This window comes from Jaculus jaculus, chromosome 1 (genome assembly GCF_020740685.1).
Source record: "Jaculus jaculus isolate mJacJac1 chromosome 1, mJacJac1.mat.Y.cur, whole genome shotgun sequence".
NCBI classification, from domain to species: domain Eukaryota; kingdom Metazoa; phylum Chordata; class Mammalia; order Rodentia; family Dipodidae; genus Jaculus; species Jaculus jaculus.
Genome location: NC_059102.1, coordinates 32,896,280 through 32,914,862, shown reverse-complemented (window position 1 = coordinate 32,914,862; position 18,583 = coordinate 32,896,280). Strand labels below are relative to the sequence as shown.

The window sequence follows — 18,583 nt, the reverse complement described above, 5'->3', positions numbered from 1 at the left end:
CTTGTGCATCTGGCTAATGTGGGTCCTGGGGAATCAAGCCTTGAACCAGGGTCCTTAGGCTTCACAGGCAAGCGCTTAACTGCCAAGCCATCTCTCCAGCCCTACAGCTTTTATTTAGATCATCCTTCTTTTTGATCACCTTCCTGGCGAAGTGGGGAGACATCTGCTGATCATATGGAAATATATGAAGGCCAAATTTTCCAATATCCATTCCCAGAAGTATCTATCAGCTGGATTAAGCCTCCAATTCCAGGACAAGCCCAAGTTTGTGACCTCCAGCATTAATGTTCTTCCCGTCTACCAGAGCAGACAATGTGAGCTTTGCACCAGGCCTCAGAGTCTAGGTGTAGCCCACTCCAGTTAAACTAGAATTGTTGACTTTTGCAGAAATGGAAGCAGTGGGATCCAACTGGTATTTAGCTGCAATGCCAAAGTGGGTACAATTGGTATCTGATGTGTCAAGATCTTTGACAGAGAGGGAGGGAGAGGGATAGGCATGCCAAGGCATCCTGCCACTGCAAATGAACTCCAGATGCATGTGCCACCTGTGCATCTGGCTTATGTGGGTTCTGGGGAATCAACCTGGGTCCTCTGGCTTTGCAGGCAAGCGCCTGAACCACTAAGCCATTCCTCCAGCCCAAGATCTTCACATACTTTCTGATAAATGGATCCTCCAAATTCTGTCCCATCATTGACATTAGTGTGTAACTGGAAGTCCCCAGTTCTGCAGCCCTCTGCAAAGTTACTCTGCGCCAGCTTTGACTTGGCACTGTCAGAGGTCATCTGGCATCTAGCAAGCCAGCCCTCGTAACCAAAGACGGCTGAACCATAGATTGCAGGTCCTGCAAAACCAAAGTCAACATCACAACCAAGATGTATACATTCCCTTTTGTTTGTTTGGTTTTTTTTTGTTGTTGTTGTTGTTTGTCTTTTTTTTTCAGTTTTTCGAGGTAGGGTCTCACTATAGCCCAGGCTGACCTGGAATTCACTATGGAGTCTCAGAGTGGCCTCGACCTCACAGCGATCCTCCTACCTCTGCCTCCCGAGTGCTGGGATTAAAGGCATGCACTACCATGCCCAGCAACATTCCCTTTTGTAAGAGAACTTGATTTTACTCTTCTTTCCCATGTTTGGTGAGAGAGTAGTATCGAATGTCAATTTCAAATCTTGACAGATCTAGTTTTCAATTGCAGTTTCTGTCCCAAGAGTGTTATCAGTGTCCCATTTTTCTGTGAAAGTCAGACCATACACCATTTGTATTTGGTCTCTGAAGTTCCAGTAATTTTACCAGTGTCTGTATTAGATGAACCATATTTTGAGAATTCCACACCACTACATGACTTTGTTGTCACATCCAACTTCACCTACCCAAAGCCAAGTCCCTTGTTGAAAATACCTCTGGCAGCTGTGCCAAGGGCAGCGTATGATTGAGGAATACACATTGGAAGTGGTCAGCAGTTTGGTCTACAGGTCACCATAGCAAGGCCGTGGGAAGAGGTGATCTGGTGCTCTCTCTGGAGCCTGGCAGCTCAGGCAGCATTCTTACAGTCAGCCCCAATATATATATATATTTATATATATATATTTATTTATTTGTATAAAATATTTATTTATTTATTTGAGAGGCAGAGAGAGAAAGAGGCAGAGAAAGACAATGGGTACACCAGGGCCTCCAGCCACTGCAAACAAACTCCAGATGTGTGCACCACCTTGTGCATCTGGCTTTATGTGGGTGCTGGGGAGCAGAACCTAGCTTCTTTGGCTTTGCAGGCAAGCGCCTTAACCACTAAGCATCTCTCCAGCCTGACTTATTTGTAAATATCTATTTTTTAAATTTATTTATGTGTAAGAAAGAGAGAAAGACAGGCTTTGCAAGGAAGTGCCTGTACCCAACTGAATCATTTCTCCAACCCCCAGTAAAAATTTTAAAGAGCCCGGCATAGTCGCGCACGTCTTTATTTCCAGCACTCAGGAAGCAAGAGATAGGAGGATTGCCCTGAGTTCAACATCAGCCTGAGTGAGACTACATAGTGAATTCCAGGTCAGTGTGTTAAGACCCTACCTTGAAACCACCCCCCCAAAAAAAAATTTTTTTTATGAAATTTAGGGCTGAGGAGATAACTTAGTCAGTAAAGTGCTTGCTGGGCAACATGAGAACTTGAGTTTGGATCGCTGACATCAACATGAACTCTTGGCGTGGCGTGACAGCACTCAAAAGGCAGAGACAAGCCAGGCGTGGTGGCGCACGCCTTTAATCCCAGCACTCGGGAGGCAGAGGTAGGAGGATTGCCGTGAGTTCAAGGCCACCCTGAGATGACAGAGTTAATTCCAGGTCAGCCTGGACCAGAGTGAGACCCTACCTCAAGAAACAAAAAAAAAAAAAAAAAAAAAAGAGGCAGAGACAAGAATCGCCAGGGCACGCTGCCAGGCTAGACCAGCCAGATCAGAGAGCTCCAGGTCCAGCAAGGAGCATGTCTCAATACAAAATGCTGTAAGTGGGCTGGAGAGATGGTTTAGCGGTTAAGCACTTGCCTGTGAAGCCTAAGGACCCCCGTTCAAGGCTCGATTCCCCAGGACCCACGTTAGCCAGATGCACAAGGGGGCACATGCGTCTGGAGTTCGTTTGCAGTGGCTGGAAGCCCTGGCATGCCCATTCCCTCCCCTCTCTCCCTCCTCCTCTCTGTTGCTCTCAAATAAATTAATAGAAATTTTTTAAAAATAAAAAATAAAAAAAAAAAGAAAGAGAGAAAGAGAATGGATGTGCCAGGGCCTCTAGCCACTATAAACAAATTCCAGACATTTGTGTCACCTCATGCATCTGGCTTTATGTAAGTATTGGGGGAATTGCACCTGTGTCCTTAGGCTTTGCAGGCAAGTGCCTTAATTGCTAAGTCATCTCTACAGGCCCACCATCACGCCTGGCTCCTTTCCAATCTTCTTTCCAGCCATTTGTCTTTGTTTACCTAGCTATTTGTTTGTCTCCCTAATTAACATTGAAGTTCCTTGAGGGCACACACCGTATCTGACCAGCTTACATGGGTGGCTTGGGAGTTGAACCCTGGCCTATAGGCTTTGCAAGTAAGCACCCTTAACCACTGACCATCTTCCCAGCCTCACACAGCATATCTGTATTTTTGTAACCTCAGCATGTACAACAATGCCAAGATCATAACAGGTTCAATTACTAGTTTGGATATAGGATTGGCTGGTCCTTATGGCTTGGATGAGAAGTAGGAATTAGGTTCTAGGCATTAGAAATTTTCTGGCCATCTTCCCATTTTCCCATAGGCCTGACTGATTGATGTAGACCTGAAATTGGATGAAAAGAAGAACCAAGTGATCTGGAGCAGTGGTCAAGTCAAGGTCACTGAGCCAGGATCACCTATGGGGGTAGGGGATAGAAGGAAAAGTACAACCTAGGGCCCCAAATCCCCAAGCCAGGAGAGGAAAGATGGGAAAGCCTGAGTCAGTGAGGATCCCAGAGAGAGACGGGTGTCAGGGGCCAGTGGGAGTTGTAGGCTGAAAGTAAAGTGCTGCAAGATTGATCCCTACGTTAAATCTGGGGACCTTACGAAAGGGTCTATATTCTACAAAGGCACTAGAGTTGGGGTCATACTCCCTGACTGGTCAGGAAGAGGAGTGTGGAGAGTGAGGTAGCCATAGATAACTTCATAGGTAGACAACTCAAGTTAGAATGTTGGTTGTACATTGCACTAACTGCCCTGGGAAAGAAGGCCAGAGGAAACAAAATGAAACAAGGCCCAAGCATGCCTGAATTGCTCCATTCAGGTTCTTTCATTGTTTCTTTTTTTTTTTTTTTTTTTTTTTTTTTTTATGAGTTAGGGTCTCACTTTAGCTTAGGCTGACCTGGAATTCTCTATGCAGTCTCAGGGTGGCCTTGAACTCACAGTGATCCTCCTACCTCTGCCTCCTGAGTGCTGGGATTAAAGGCGTGTGCCACCACACCCAGCTTCATTGTTTCTTTAAAAAAAAAAAAAATTGCTGTTGTTGTTTTGTTTTGTTTTTTGAGGTAGGGTTTCACTCTAGCCCAGGCTAACCGGGAATTCACTATGTAGTCTCAGGCTGGCCTCGAACTCTCAGTGATCCTTCTACTTCTGCTTCCTGAGTGCTAGGATTAAAGGCATGCACCACCACACCTGACTTTTCTTGTTGTTGTTTTTCAAGGTATAATCACTTTTTTAAAATATTTTTATTTATTTGACAGAATGAGGCAGAGAAAGAGAGAATGGGTGTGCCAAGGCCTCCAGCCATTGCAAATGAAATCCAGACACATGTGCCACCTGGTGTATCTGGCTCACATGGGTCCTAGAGAATTGAACATGGGGCCTTTGGTTTCATAGGCAGGTGCCTTGATTGCTAAGGCATCCTTCCAGCCCGAGTCTTGCTTTTTAGCCTATGCTGACCTGGAATTCACTATGTAGTCTCAGGGTAGCCTCTAACTCACTGCAATCTACCTGCCTCTGCTTCCCGAATGCTGGGATTAAAGGCATGCACTACCACACCTGGCCTTTTTATTTAATTAGAGACAATGGATGCACAAGAGTCTGTGGCCACTGCAAATGAACTCCAGTTGCATGTGCCATGGTGTGCATCTGGCTTATGTGGGTTCTGGGAAGTCAAACCCTGGGTCCTTAGGCTTCACAGACAAGTGCCTTAACCACTAAGCCATCTCTCTAGCCTTTTTTTTTTTTTTTTTTTTTTGGTCTTTTGATTTTTTGAGGTAGGGTCTCACTCTAGCCCAGGCTAACCTGGAATTCACTATGTAGTCTCAGGGTGGCCTCAAACTCACGGCAATCCTCCTACCTCTGCCTCCCAAGTGCTGGGATTAAAGGCGTGCACCACCACGCCCGGCTGGTTTTTCGAGGTAGGGTTTCACACTAGTCCAAGCTGACCTGGAACTCGCTATAATATACTCTCAGAGTGGCCTCGAACTCTCAGTGATCCTCCTACCTCCTCCCGAGTGCGGGGGTTAAAGGTGTGTGCCACCATGCCCGGCTAGATGTATTTTTTTTTCCCCAAGGTAGGGTCTCGCACTAGCTCAGGCTGATCTGGAATTCACTGTAGTATCAGGTTGGCCTTGAATTTACGGCAATCCTCCTACCTCTGTCTACCAAGGGCTGGGATTAAAGGCATGTGCCACCATGCCCCACACTTTTTAAAAACATTTTATTTATTTATTTATTTGAGAGAGAAAAGGAAAGAGGTAAAGACAGAATGGGCACTCCAGAGCCTCTAGTCACTGCAAATGAACTCCAGATGTATGTGCCTCCTTGTGCATCTGGCTGTATTTTTTTACTAAGTAGATACTTGTATGAACATATCATCTTTTAGTGCCATCATTTCCCTTCTCCCTATCCCCATTCCACTAAGGGCCCTCCTCAGTGGAATTGCTAGTATTCCCCATGGAGTTGTGGGTTATGAGATATGAGAGCAGCAGTCAGTCATTGTACGTGGGGGAAATATTTTTATTTATTTTTAAGCAGAGAGTCAGGGAGATAATGGATGTCCCAGGGGTCTCTTGCCGCTCCAGATGCATTGCCACTTTGTGCATCTGGCTTTACATAGGCACTAAGGAATTGGACTTGGGTCCTTAGGTTTTGCAGGCAAGAACCTTAACTGCTGAGACGTTTTTGTTCATTATTTATTTATTTATTTGAGAGCGACAGACACAGAGAGAAAGACAGAGGGAGAGAGAGAGAGAATGGGCGCGCCAGGGCTTCCAGCCTCTGCAAACGAACTCCAGACGCGTGCGCCCCCTTGTGCATCTGGCTAACGTGGAACCTGGGGAACCGAGCCTTGAACCGGGGTCCATAGGCTTCACAGGCAAGCGCTTAACCGCTAAGCCATCTCTCAAGCCCCGGTTTGGGGACTTTTTGAGAAAAGGTATCACTCGGTAGTCCAGACTTGTCTGGAATTCACTATGTAGCCCAGGCTGGCCTTAAACTCCTGGCAATCCTTCCAGCCTCAGCCTCTTAAATGCAAAGATCAGTCAGGTGCCAACAAGCACAGCTTCAACTTCTTAGGCACAGGCTCCCTCTAGTGGCTTTGTCTTGTCACTACCAGCTTCACTCTACTCTCAAACATACATTCATTTGAGGATTTCTCAACCTCGGCCTGAGGGAAGCCTCACACTCAGGGGTAATAAATCTCTTGGTTTGGGGCTGGAGAGATAGCTTAGCAGTTAAGGCACTTGCCTGCAAAGCCTAAGGACCCAGGTTTTATTCCCCAGTACTCACATAAACCAGATGCACAAGCTGACCCCTGCATCTGGAGTTGATTTGCAGTGGCTGGAGGCCCTGGCATGCCCATTTTTTCCTATCTGCCTCTTTTTCACTCTCAAACAAAGAAGTAAATCTCGGCGTTCTCTGAAACCAAGAGAAGACAATAAGAGGATGCCAGGAGAGAATTCAGGGAGAATTATGGCACAAGGAGAGGGGCCTAGACTTGAACTAGGACAGTGTCACCCAGAGGGTCTGTGAGCTGCCGGGATTCTTCTGTCTTGATTGGAACCCACAGGGAGTTGAGGGCACAGTGAGGTCACATATTCTGTAAATTTGAAACACATGAACGTCTGACCTTATTAAAATATCAGCCCACCCGGGCATGGTGGCATACCAGCACCTGGGAGGCAGGGTAGGATCGCTATGAGTTCGAGGCCATCCTGAGACTACATAGTGAGTTCCAGGTCAGCCTTAGCTAGAGTGAGACCCTACCTCAAAACACAAAACAACAACAACAACAACAAAAAAAAATCAGCCCAGGCCAGGTGATGACACACACTTTTTTTAAAAAATATTTTTTATTCATTTTTTATTTATTTATTTGAGAGCGACAGACACAGAGAGAAAGACAGATAGAGGGAGAGAGAGAGAATGGGTGCGCCAGGGCTTCCAGCCTCTGCAAACGAGGCTCCAGACACGTGCGCCCCCTTGTGCATCTGGCTAACGTGGGACCTGGGGAACCGAACCTTGAACCGGGGTCCTGAGGCTTCATAGGCGAGCGCTTAACCGCTAAGCCATCTCTCCAGCCCGACACACACTTTTAATTCCAGCACTTGGGAAGCAGAGGTAGGAGGATTACTATGAGCTTGAGGCCAGCCAGAGACTACAGAGTGAGTTACTGGTCAGCCTGGGCTAGAGTAAGACCCTACCTAAAAAAAAAAAAAAGAAAGAAAGAAAGAAAGAAAAGAAAGAAAACCAACTTTTTAAAAAAATTATTTACTTATTTATTTGAGAGCAACAGACACAGAGAGAAAGACAGATAGAAGAAGAGAGAGAGAATGGGCGTGCCAGGGCCTCCAGCCTCTGCAAACGAACTCCAGACGCGTGCGCCCCCTTGTGCATCTGGCTAACGTGGGACCTGGGGAACCGAGCCTCGAACCGGGGTCCTTAGGCTTCATAGGCAAGCGCTTAACCGCTAAGCCATCTCCCCAGCCCAGAAAACCAACTTTAAAAAAGCTGGGCTCGCCTGAGATGCAGTGGTACTTGCCAGCAAAGGGGCCTATATACTGTCCTCTGGGGTGAAGATGCACTGTAAACCAGATTTTTTTTTATCTACAAAGATTAATTTTAAAATGTTTTTCTTCTATTGTATCTGATTAAAATAACATGTCTGAGATTTTTAGTGTAAATGTTTATTGGTATGCTTTAAGTAGAAAATGTCTTCAATGGGCTGGAGAGATGGCTTAGCGGTTAAGCGCTTGCCTGTGAAGCCTAAGGACCCCGGTTCGAGGCTCGGTTCCCCAGGTCCCACGTTAGCCAGATGCACAAGGGGGCGCACGCGTCTGGAGCTCGTTTACAGAGGCTGGAAGCCCTGGCGCGCCCATTCTCTCTTTCTCTCCGTCTTTCTCTCTGTGTCTGTCACTCTCAAATAAATAAATAAATAATTAAAAAAAAAAAGAAAATGTCTTCAAAAAGAACCAAAGTGATTTTGCTATCCACATGCAGCAAGCAGATGTAGTTGTGATTTTTGAGCCAAGCAGTGAAAACACACAACTTCCTTGGCCTGTGCCTTATACTGTGATTGGCTTCAGGAAGGGCTAGGTTCCTTCTTAAAGCTGAAAATTAAAAAAAAAGAAAAGTACTGTGTCTGACTTCTTACCAGTTTGCAATGGCTTGGCTTAGAGCTAATGGCACTTTCTTGACCTTGTAAGCCTCATTTTAATATGCCAAAGAATATATCTACCTTTTCATAAATGAATGAACAGTTCCAGCTGAAATAAAATAAAATAAAATAAAATAAAAAGCTGGGCTCGTTCCTTTAATCTCAGCACTTTGGAAGCAGAGGCAGGAGGATCACCTTGAGTTCCAAGACACCCTGAGACTACATAGTGAATTCCAGGTCAGCCTAAGCTAGAGTGAGACCCTATCTTGAAACCTCCCCACAAAAGAAAATGCTAGAGAGATGAGAGAGATGGCTCAGCAGGTAAAAGCACAGGATCCCTGCAAGCCCATGAAAAGGTAGGCGTGACCACACATGACTAACCCCAGTGCTGAAGGGGACAGAGAAGGAAAGACTGCTGCGCTCACTGACCAGACTAACTGAATCATGAGCTGAAGGCTCAGTGAGAGACTGGCCAAGAAGTGAGGTGGCTGGGCAAAGTGGGGCACACCTGAATTCTAGCACTCTTGAGGTCGAGGTAGAAGGGTCACTGTTGTAGTCAGTTCCACATTGCTGGGAAGAACATCCAAACCAGTTTGAGGGGAAGAAGGGATTTATTTCAAACGTAGAAATCCAGGGGAAAGTCCATCTACAGCGGAAAATGCTGCCTACCATTCATAAATCCAAACAGAGAGAAAAAAAAAAAACTGCACCAAGCAAAACACGAGCTCCGATCAGCAAGGACCCACCACCTGGCTTATCCCTCTTTTTTTGGGGGGGGAGGGTTTCAAGGTAGGGTCTCACTCTGGTCCAGGCTGACCTGGAATTAACTGTGTAGTCTCAGGGTGGTCTCAAACTCACAGCGATCCTCCTACCTCTGCCTCCCGAGTGCTGGGATTAAAGGTGTGCCACCACACCCAGCTCGACTCATTTTTTTTTTAATAGGGCCTTGTTTTGTAATCCAGGTTAGCCTGGAACTCTGGATCCTCCTGACTCAGCTCCTTGAATACAAGATCACAGGAACAAAAGTATACTATCAGAGCCCACAAAAAAGGAGTCTTGTGCTGGAAAGATAGCTTAGCGGCTAAGATGCTTGACTGAGAAGCCTGAAGACTAATGTTCTTTTGTTTCAATTTTTTTCGAGGTAGGGTCTCTCTGTAGCTCAGGCTGATCTGGAATTCACTATGTAGTCTCAGGGTGGCCTCAAACTCATAGCAATCCTCCTACTTCTGCCTCCCAAGTGCTGGGATTAAAGGTGTGCGCCACCACGCCCAGCAAGGACTCATGTTTGACTCTCCAGGTCCCACATAAGCCAGATGCACAATGTGATACAAGTATTCAAGGTTAGAAATGTACACAAGAGCTGGAGAGATGGCTAAGCAGCTAAGGTGTTTGCCTGCAAAGCCAAAGGACCACGGTTTGATTCCCCAGGACCCAGGTAAACCACATGCACAAGGGGGCACATGTATCTGGAGTTTGTTTGCAGTAGCCGAAGGTCCTGGTGCATCAATTCTCTCTCTCTCTCTCTCTCTGATTAAAAAAGGGAGTCTTAGCCAGGTGTGGTGGCGCACACCTTTAATCCCAGCACTCAGTAGGCAGAGGTAAGAGGATCACCATGAATTCAAGGCCACCCTGAGACTACATAGTGAATTCCAGGTCAGCCTGAGCTAGAGTGACACCTTACCTAGAAAAATAAAAAATAAAATAAATAAAAGGGAGTCTTAAACTGATTTATTCTCTAAATTCTGACCTAAGGGAATATCCTAGACCTGGCTCCCTGGACAGGGGCCACACAGGACAGGAGCAAGAAGAAAGGCAAGGAGAGACAGAGAGAGGACTAAGACGAGCTAGAGTTGGAGCAGCAGGAGACACATCAGAATGGGGAGTGTATAGGATGGGACGGCAGGAAAACATTGATCTGTGAGCAGAGGCAGCTCTCGGGGAGCAATGCTGGGAGGAAGGGGCAAAGAGAAGGTCTCCTGAGGATTCTCACCAGAATTTTACCAGCATAGTCAGTAGAGGCACTGACTTGTATCTGGTCTCCCACTCATTTCCCATGATTAATTAGACATGTTGGCACACATCTATCATCTTAGCACACGAGAGGCGGCAGCAGGAAGACCACGAAGTTCAAGGTCAGCCTGGGCTACCTGAGACCCTGAATCAAACAAATACACAAAATGAGTAAGGTACGCCTACCTCATCTTGGGGCTCCCAGAGGTTGTGGCCGAGTGACTACCATTCTCTTTCATGGGTTTCAGGTTCTCAGACTTTGGCAGCCATTCAGATTCCAAGGTGATATGCAGTCTTGATGCAATCTTCTGAAGGTCTATGATTTTTGTTTTATTCCTGGAAAATGTACAGAGAACATTTTCCCCTTCCTTAATAGTCCCAGTCAAGCCAAGTGTGGTGGTGCATACCTTTAATCCCAGCACTTGGGAGGAGGCAGAAGTAAGAGGATCACTGTGAGTTCGAGGCCACCCTGAGTCTACATGGTGAATTCCAGGTTAGCCTGGGCTAGAGCAAGACCCTACCTTGAAAAACCAAGCAAACAAATAGTCCCAGTCAGGGTCCAGGACCAGCCTAGAGCCTCAGATTTAGGGAATAAGTCTTCCCTTTAAGAGGTGGATAGACCCTAATGGTAGGGCTTGAAAAGGCCATAGTAGGGCTCTGAGAGCCACAGTCAGGAAAGGGAAGACTAGGGAAGGTATTAGAACTGGAGTGCCAGACGTATTTAGACCAAGCCTACAAAAATCATTACAGTTTTTTATTTTTATTTTATTTTATTTTATTTTTTGGTTTTTCGAGGTAGGGTCTCACTCTAGCCCAGGCTGACCTGGAATTCATTCTGTATTCTTAGGGTGGCCTCGAACTCATGGTGATCCTCTTACCTCTGCCTCCCGAGTGCTGGGGATTAAAGGCGTGTGCCACCACGCCCGGCTTCGTTACAGTTTTTAAAAATATTTTTATTTATTTATTTGTAAGCTGCGGTGGTTTGAGTCAGGTGTCCCCCATAAACTTAGGTGTTCTGAATGCTAGGTTCCCAGCTGATGGATATTTGGGAATTAATGCCTCCTGGAGGGAGTGTATTGTTGGGAGTGGGCTTATGGGCTTTATAGCCAGTTTCCCCATGCCAGTGTTTGGCACGCCCTCCTGTTGCTGTGGTCCACCTTCTGTTGGCCAGGGGGTGATGTCCACCCTCTGCTCATGCCATCCTTTTCCCCTGCCATCGTGGAGCTTCCCCTTAAGCCTGTAAGCCAAAATAAATCTCTTTTTCCCAGAAGCTGCTCTTGGTTGGGTGATTTCTACCAGCAATGCGAACCGGACTGCAACATAAGCAGAGACAGAGTTAGAGAGAAGAGAGACAGAGAGAATGGGCATGCCAGGGCCTCCAGCCACTGCAAATGAACTCCAGATGCAATGTGCCCTTTGTGCATCTGGCTTACATGGGTCCTGGGGAATCGACCTGGGTCCTTTGGCTTCGCAGGCAAGTGCCTTAACTGTCAAGCTGTCTCTCCAGCCTGAAATGGTCAGTTTTCTGTTCCTTCTGTTCTTCTTTTTTAAGTTTTTTGAGGTAGGGTCTCGCTTTAGCTCAGGCTGATCTAGACTTCACTATGTAGTCTCAGGGTGGCCTTGAACTCACAATAATCCTCCTACCTCTGCCTCCCGAGTGCTGGGATTAAAGGTGTGCACCACCACGCCTGGCTCATTAAAGATTTTAAGTCTTTGAAATGATGGATCCAGCTGGGCATGGTGATGCACACCTTTAATGCCAGTACTCGGGAGGCAGAGGTAGGAGGATCACTGTGAGTTCGAGGCTAGCCTGGGACTACATAGTGAATTCCTGAGCTAAAGCGGAACCCTTCCTCGAAAAACAAAAACAAAAACAAACAAAAAAATCCAGGCATGGCATGGTGGTGCATGCCTTTAATTCCAGTACTCGAGAGGCAGAAGTAGGATCACCGTGAGTTCGAGGCCACACTGAGTCTACATAGTGAACTCCAGGTCAGCCTGGACTAGAATGAAACCTTACACCCCCAAAAAAGGGGGGCTGGAGAGATGTACTACGGGGCACATACATCTGGAATTTGTTTGTAGTGGTTGGAGGCCCTGGCAAGCCCATTCTCTCTCCCTCTCTGCCTCATTCTCTCTTTCAAATAAACAAATAATATATATTTAATACATTGTTGTTTCGTTTTGTTTGTTTATTTTTATTTATTTGAGAGCAACACAGAGAGAGAGAAAGAGGCAGATAGAGAATGGGTGCACCAAAGCCTCCAGCCACTGCAAACAAACTCCAGATGTATGCGCCCCCTTGTGGGTTATGTGGGTCCTGGGGAATCGAATCTCGAACCAGGGTCCTTAGGTTTCACAGGTAAACCCTTAACCGCTAAGCCATCTCTCCAGCCCAATAAAATACACACACACACACACACACACACACATATATATATATTTGTTTGTTTGTTTGTTTTTCGAGGTAGGGCTTCACTCTGGCCCAGGCTGACCTGGAATTCACTAGGTAGTTTTAGGGTGGCCTCGAACCTCATGGTGATCCATCAACCGCTGCCTCCCAAGTGCTGGGATTGAAGGCGTGCGCCACCACGTCATGCTAAAATATATATTTTTTTAAATTAAGATAAATAAAATGAAAAAGAAAGAAGAGGAAGGAAGGATAAGGTGAGAAAAAAAAGAAAGAAAGAAAAGAAAATGAATAAAGGAAAGAAAGGAGGAAGCCAGGTGTGGTAACACATGCCATTAATCCCAGCACTTGGGAGGCAGAGGTAGGAGGATCACCATGAGTTAGTTCAAGGCCACCCTGAGACTACATACAGTAGTGAATTCCAGGTCAGCCTGGGCTAGAGCGAGACCCTACTTTGAAAAACCAAAAAGAAAAGAAAAGAAAGAAAGAAAAAATAAAGGGGATGGCTTAGTGGTTAAGAACATTTGCCTGCAAAGCCAAAGGAACTTGGTTCAATTTCCCAGGACCTATGTAAGCCAATGGCTGGAGGCCCTGGTGTGCCTATTCTCTCTCTCTTTCTTTCTGCCTCTTTCTGTCAAATAAATAAATAGGTAATAAATAAAATAAATAGATAAAATTTTTTTATATATAAAAGAAAGAAAGCCAGATGTGGTGGCACACATCTTTAATCCCAGTACTTGGGAGGCAGAGGTAGGAGGATCACTGTGAGTTTAAAGCCACCCTGAGACTTCAGAGTGAATTCCAGGTCAGCATGGGCTAGAGTGAGACCGTAGCTCAGAAAAGAAAAAAAAAGAAGGGAAGGAAGGAAGGAAGTAAGAGTGAGCATTATGGGCTGGGGAGATGGCTCAGTGGATAGAGGGTTTGCTGCGCAAGTGTGAGTATGAGTTCAGATCCTAAAAACCAACAGAAAGCCTAAAAACCCAAAAACATGAACAAGGTCTTGGGTTAGATACCCAAAACCAAATAAAACCAGGCCTGTGAGCAGGCCTTGTGGGCCAATATACCTGGCTGTGTTTTAGGTTGTTTTTTTTTTGGGGGGGTATTGTTTTATTTATTTATTTTTTTTTTGAGATAGACAGACACACACACACACACACACACACACACACAGAGGCAGATATATGGAGAGAAAAAGAGTTGGGTGTGCCAGGGTCTCCAGCCATAGCAGACTCCAGATGTATGGGCCACCTTGTGCATCCGGTTTATGTTGGTACTGGGGAATTGAACCTATGTCCTTAGGCTTTGCAGACAAGCACCTTAACTGGTAAGCCATCCCTCTAGCCCCTGTTGTTGTTTTTGAGGTAGGGACCCACTCTAGCCCAGGTTGACCTGGAACTCACTCTGTAACCCCAGACTGGCCTTGAACTCACAGTGATTGGCCTACTTTGCTTCCTGGGTGCTGGGATTAAAGACATGTGCCACCATATCCTGTTATAGTTTTTTGTTTTGTTTTGAATTTATTTGAGAGAGACCTCCTGCCACTGCAAATAAACTCCAAATGCTTGCACCACTTTGTGCATCTGGGTTTACGTGGGTGCTGAGGAATCAAACCCAGGCTGCTTAGTTTTGCAAACAAGCAGCTTTAACTACTGAGCCATCTCTCTAGTCCTAGGCTTTTTTGAAATTTTAAATTATTTATGAGAAAGATAGAACGAAGCTGAGAGAGAGAATGGGTGCACCAGGGCCTCCAGCCACTGCAAACAAACTTCAGATGCATGTACCACCTTGTGTATCTGGCTTATGTGGGTACTGGAGAATAGAATCTGGGTCCTTAGACTTTGCAGGAAAATGCCTTAACCACAGAACCATCTTTCCATACCTGTGTTTTGTTTTGTTTTTGTTTTTTCAAGGTAGGGTTTCACTCTAGTCCAGGCTGACCTGGAATTCACTATGTAGTCTCAGGGTGGCCTCGAACTCACAGTGATCCTCCTACCTCTGCCTCCCACATGCTGGGATTAAAGGTATGTGCCACCACGCCTGGCGGCTCTGTTGTGTGCATGGATGTGTATGAGTATCTGTGATTTCCAGGGTCTCTTGTTGGTGCAAACTCCAGACACATGAACACTTTGTGCTTGGCTTTATATAGGGAATTGAATCCAGGCCAGCTGGCTTTGTGTCACCTCCCCAGCCGCTTTTTTGTTTTGCATTGTTTTTCAAGGTAGGGTCTTGCTCTCCAGCCCAGACTGACCTACGTAGTCTCAGGGAACCCTCAAACTCACAGTGATCCTCCTACCTCTGCCTCCCACATGCTGGGATTAAAGGCATGCACCACCACGTGTGTGTGTGTGTGTGTGTGTGTGTGTGTGTGTGTGTGCCTGTGGAGATTAGAAGTTGACTTTGAGTGTCTTCCTCAATCACTTTGTATCTTATTTACTAAGGCAAAGTTCTTCACTTGAACCCAGAGCTCACTGATTCCACTGGTCGAGTTAGCCCACTTGTCCCAGAGATCCAGCTTCTACCTCCTGAGTGCTGAGATTCCAGGGAGCTTCCACATCCACCTGACATTTACGTGGATTCTGGCAATCTGAGCTCCAGTCCTTCTTTTTAAAATTTTTATTTACTTGAGAGAAAGAAAGAGAGAGAGAGAGAGAGAGAGAGAGAGAGAGAGAGGGAGAGAGAATGAGCTGCCAGGACCTCTATCCACTGCAAACAAACTCCAGACGCATGTGCCACCTTGTGCATCTGTCTTATGTGGGTCCTGGGGAATTGAACTGAGGTCCTTTGGTTTTGCAGGCAAATGCCTTAACTGCTAAGCCATCTCTTCAGCCCTGAGCTCTAGTCCTTATACTTGTATGGCAAGCATTTTATCCACTGAGCTATCTCCTCAGCCCAGAAGAGACCAGTCGAAGTTGAAGTGGTTTAGACTCAGGCATATCAGCACTTCTAATCTCAGCTCTTGGGTGGTATAGGTAAGAGGGTCAGAAGTTCAAGTTCATCCTCAGCAACATAGTGAGTTCAAGAAGGCCAGCTTTACTGGGCGTGGTGGTGCACACCTTTAGTCTCAACACTCTGGGGAGGCAGAGGTAGGAGGATCACTGTGAGTTGTGAGTTCAAGGCCATCCTGAGACTACATAGTGAATATCAGGTCAGTCTGGAATAGAGTGAAACCCTACCTCGAAACCCCCCCCAAAAAAAAATCAAGCCAGGCGTGGTAGTGCATGCCTTTAATCTCAGCACTTGGGAGGCAGAGATAGGAGGATTGCCATGAGTTTGAAGCCACCCTGAGACTACATGGTGCATACCAGGTCAGTCCAGGCTAGATCAAGACCCTACCTTGAAGATAAAAAATTCCAAAAAATAAAAATAAAAAATCAAGCCAGGTGTGGTGGCACTTCAATCGCAGCACTGGGGAGGCAGAGATAGGAAGATCATAGTGAGTTCAAGGCCAGCCCGAGACTCCATATTCCAGGCTAGCCTGGGCTAAAGCAATATACTTCCTTGAAAAACTAAAATAAAAAAAATGCTATTAATGCTACTCTCACTTTGGGTAGAGAATCTTCTCTTTTCAGATAGCAGTGATCTTGGGATGACTCAGAAGGTATCATAGTGCTGGAAAGAAGTGACTGGAATACTGAGTAACATCTCCATCACACCTTCCAATGTTCAGGGTCTAATGTGGAAGAGGTGGTGGAAAGAATGTAAGAGCCGAAGGAATGGTAGGACTCCTTACAAACGGCCTGGATATCCGTGACCTCATAGTGCCTGACACTACCTACACAAGACCATCATAAGAGGAGGAAAAGATCATGACATCAAAAGTAAAAGAGAGACTGATTGAGACGGGGAGGGGATATGATGGAGAGTGGAGTTTCAAAAGGGTAAGTGGGGGGAGGGAGGGTATCACCATGGTGTATTTTTTATAATCATGGAAGTTGTTAATAAAAAAATTTTTTAAGCCGGGCGTGGTGGCGCACGCCTTTAATCCCAGCACTCGGGAGGCAGAGGTAGGAGGATTGCCATGAGTTCAAGGCCACCCTGAGACTACAGAGTTAATTCCAGGTCAGCCTGGACCAGAGTGAGACCCTACCTCGAAAAACCAAAAAAAAAAAAAAAAAAAAAAAATTTAAAATGCTATTTCTACTACTAATAAGGATGTATTTCTACTCTAAAATTCAGGAACTTTCAAAGAAGGTTTTCAATATCAATTTGGAAACTATATAATGTAGATATAGTTCAGGAGTTGAGAGTATGCTTGGCACACACAAGGCCATGGGTTTAATGCCCAGCACCACCAAAAGGAAAACAAAACAAAGAGCCAGGCATGGTGACACACACCTTTAGTCTCAGCACTCAGGAGGCAGAGGTAGGAGGATCACTGTGACTTTGAGGCTATCCTGAGACTACATAGTGAATTCCAGGTCAGCTTGGGCTAGAGCGAAACCCTACCTCAAAAAAAAAAAAAAAAATCTGGGTGTGGTAGCGCACACCTTTAATCCCAGCACTTGAGAGGCAGAGGAGGATTGCTTGAGTTCAAACCCCACTATCCCCCCCCCCCAGACTACAGAGTGAATTTCAGGTCAGTCTGAGCTAAAGTGAGACTGGAAAAACAAAAAACAAAGAAAAGGGAAACAAGGGACATACTTCAGTGATTGAAGGCAATTGCTTGCTAAGCCTGCTGATCCAGATTCAACTCCCTGCCACCTACCTAAAGCCAGACAAGTGTTGGTTTGCAACAACAAGGGACCTGGTCGACCACCTACATAAATACATGCAAATAATAAACAAACAAGGGCTGGAGAGGTGGCTTAACGGTTAAGGAACTTGCCTGGGAAGCCTAAGGACCCATGTTCTATTGCTCTCCAGATCCCAAATAAACCAGACACACAAAGGTGAGGCAGGTGCAAGGTCACACATGCCCAATAGGTGGCAGTAGCGTTTTAAATTCGATTGCAGTGACCCTGGCTTGTCAATTCTCTTTCTCAAAAAAAAAAGAAAGAAGGGCTGGAGAGATGGCTTAGCGGTTAAACGCTTGCCTGTGAAGCCTAAGGACACCGGTTCGAGGCTCGGTTCCCCAGGTCCCACGTTAGCCAGATGCACAAGAGTTCGTTTGCAGAGGCTGGAGGCCCTGGCTCGCCCATTCTCTCTCTCTCCCTCTATCTGTCTTTCTCTCTGTGTCTGTCACTCTCAAATAAAATAAATTAAAAAAAAAAAAAAAGGAAGGAAGGAAGAGAGATAGATTTACTCAGTATTAAGTTTATTGAGGGGAAATCACAAGTTGTGGGGTTTATTTAAGGGAGAGATCACAAATTGTGAGGCTTAGAAAAATATGCACATGGTAGATTCAGAAAGCAGAGGAAAATCATGCACGTAATCAAAGAGAGAAATTACCCCAAACTATAAAGCAGAGACAAGCAGAATAGCCATCCAAACCAAGAAACAGCTTTATGCTCTTCCTCCCCACCGGGGGGCAGCCAGACTCAGGTATATCCTTGTGGCCCAAACAGAGAGGTAGGCAAGCTGAGCAGAGAAGCAGAGCTAAACTGAGATGGGCAGAGTCTTTGACAAGAAGACAGAAGCCTTTATAAGCAAGGGGAAGATCTGATTGGTTGTTGAATTCCCATCCAGGTCTGTCTAGTTTACATGCTACACTGGACAGCATGGGGCGCTGTAGGCCAGCCTTGATCAGACAAGAGTTCCATTTCTGGGAGAGATGGCATGTGGGATGGTATCTCTTGGTTATGTTTGAGCCTTAATCCATAACTGAAACTGCCTTTAAAAAGCTAATGTAGGGGGCTGGAGAGATGGCTTAGCGGTTAAGTGCTTGCCGGCAAAGCCTAAGGACCACGGTTCGAGGCTCGATTCCCCAGGTCCCACTACATAGTGAAAACCCATGGAAAGAAAGAGAAGGGGGAGTTGGGGAGAGAGGGAAAAGATGAGAAAGAAGATAGGAAGAGGGCCTGGAGAGATGGCTTAGTGGTTGAGGCACTTGCCAGTAAAGACAAAAGACCTTGGTTTGATTCCCCCAGTACCCACATAAAA

General features: G+C 45.9%; 1 pseudogene; it reads right to left on the bottom strand.

Annotated features, from left to right (window-relative positions):
• Positions 1-235: 235 nt before the first annotated feature.
• On the bottom strand, positions 236-1,442 carry LOC101608421 (annotated as a pseudogene).
• Positions 1,443-18,583: the final 17,141 nt, after the last annotated feature.